Below are 2,925 nucleotides of genomic sequence, written 5' to 3' on the forward strand. Positions count from 1 at the left end.
TCAAACCCCACTCTTTTCAAGCTTTAATTTTGTATGATTAATTAAAAGTTAAAACATATACATATATATATATATATATATATATATATATATATATATAGGGGCCTAATTAAATGAGAACTAATTAGTTTGTGGTAACTGTGAGAACCAATATTAACCACAAATCAATAGATAAGTTAGGAAATTTATAATTTTGGCAATTTTGAATTAAAATATTAATGTAAGGATATTTTTGGTATTTTAAAACTTTCCTCCCTCCTCTCTTCTCTCTCCGGCCACCGTCCGCCGGCCACCGTCCTCCGGTGATACTACAATGGTATCACAATGCATCATATATGTGCTTGGGTATCACATTGATGTCGTTTTTGTGGTCGATCGAAGATGTAACACAGTGGTATCACTATGCATCTTATATATGATTATGTATCACAATGTATCTTTTATTTAACATAGTCAATATTTTTAGGTATCACAGTGGTATCATAGTGGTATCACCGGAGGACGGTGGCCGGAGGCCGGAGAGAGGAGAGTTTTAAAATACCAAAAATATCCTTACATTAAGATTTTAATTTAAAATTACCAAWTTTATAAATTTCCTAATTTATMTATTGATTTGTGGTTAATATTGGTTCTCACAGTTACCACAAACAACTCAGTTCTCTTTTGAATAGGCTCTTTTATATATATATATATATATATATATATTTTTTTTTTTTTAAGAGAGACAAGACAAGACATGTTCCTCCTAGGGAACAATTCATATTCCACTTCTTTAATTCCATTTTTGTGTGCATGCCTACCTACCTACCTACCTTATCTTCGAGTGTAGACTATTAAAGTATACGTTAAATATAACAAATAAACTCACACATCTTTCTTATCTTTGATGAGGTTTGAACTTTGACCTTTTAGGAGGTCAAAAGCTACGATACCGTTAGGCCAAATGCTCTTTGGTCTATCAAACAAACTTTATAGAGCAAATTGCATGAAAGTATTATATACTTTGTTTTGTTTCTTATTTTGAGTAATGTACATTTAAAATCTTTATTTTAGTACTTATAATGTAAAATTCAAACATTTAAGTACCTGAATGACCGGTTTAACCATTAACTGGTTACCATGTTCACATGACGAATAATATGACATCAAACTCAATATTATTTGGTGACATGGTTAATGACATGAATCTATATAAAACCATGTTCAAATCCAAGAAGGAGTAAAAAAATTCTTGTGGCCACAGAGGTTCAAATACGGTGACTCCGGGCTACCCGTAAAACATGTGTTCGCCTTGGGATTAGTCAGCTCACATAACGGGTTGAATATCCAGGTTAATAAAAAAAATCATCTGGTTAAATATATAATAATTCTAATAAAAAAACATATTTAAACTAATTTTATAAAAGAATACATGTTATCAACCACGTCAACAAATAATATTAAATTGTATGTCATATCATTCGTCATGTTAGCATGGTAATCAGTTAATGGTTAAACTAGTCACTCGTGTACTTAAATATTTGAAGTTTCACATCTTAAGAACCAAAATTAAGATTCTGAAAGTACATTGCCCAAAATAAAAATCAAAACCATGTAGGTTATATATTCACAGTGGCGAACCCATGAATTTTTCTGAGCGGGTGCATTTTTAAGGTCAATCAAAGGTCAACAAAGTCGCGTTTTAACTTAGGGAAAAGTCAACACAGTTTGACTCGAGAAAAATTCAATCGGGTCGATTTGATACCATACATTTTTACAAATGAAACCGACCTTCGCTTTTTGAGCACGACGTAACACTACGTCTTACACTCAACGCATTCTTGGCCGAATTCCACCTCTACAGGGGATTTTTTTGGTTGATTTTCTAACGGCCAACAAATGCAACAACATAATATAATTTTATAAATTTCTTACATAAATATGTTCGATGACATCATTGACAGAGGAATAATAACCCATTGTCAAGTATTATCAAAATAACTTAAATTGAAAATTCAAACAAAAGTATAAACTATTAAATGTAATTTATTTTATTTTATTTTCAAGTTATTTCAAATAAACATATATTGTCATTAGAACGAGACAAACAAAAACAAATTTAATATGATTTGGTCCTTGTCCCGCTCTTACCGAGTAAGATTCTTGGTCCTTACCGTATTCATCCAGTAAGATAATACGATTTAATAAGCGTCTTACCCGAGTAAACGTTTGATAAACGACCCCTTAATTGTAGTCGATTGGTAAGACTTTGCTATTTTATAGTTAAGGTCTTGAGTTTAATTCTTCTGTTGTATATTTGTTTGCTTTTTTTATGTATAAAAAACTAAAAAATGTTGTCAAAAATATTTGAACCCACGACTTTAAGAAAAACAAATAGTGCGTCGACCATTCCAGTAACCCTACTCTCCTGTTTCGCGTCTTGTTTTAGAAACATATAAGAACACACTTTAAAATTAAGCGGGTGCACAGTTACGCCCAGTAAAAAAATCCCATTACGACGGGATGATTGAGCGCGTGCCTGTGCACCTTCTACTCTATGAGTAGGTTCGTCCTGTATTTTCATGCAATTTGCCAACTTTATATGCATGCTAACTTTTGTTTCATAAAACAGTATTATACAACAAGTTAATGTCATAAGACATTTTTTCTTACTATGTTGAAGCTACGACATGGATTTGTTGTGGTGTCGCAAGCTATAACTTTGGCGTTGAACAAGTCAAGTGTGTATGTGTGTGTGTATATATATATATGTATGTATATGTATATATATATACATACTGTATTATAAAGTATTTGACAAAAACTCTTAATAACTATTTTTTATGTATAAAGTACTGTTTAATAATGCATATTACTTAAAACTTAAGATTGCAAGTAGATTGTGTGTAAGTACAACTTATTAAAGCTCTATATCTGAATTCGTGT

The sequence above is a fragment of the Cynara cardunculus genome (assembly GCF_001531365.2).
Source record: "Cynara cardunculus var. scolymus isolate 2C chromosome LG 16, CcrdV1, whole genome shotgun sequence".
In the NCBI taxonomy this organism is placed as follows: domain Eukaryota; kingdom Viridiplantae; phylum Streptophyta; class Magnoliopsida; order Asterales; family Asteraceae; genus Cynara; species Cynara cardunculus.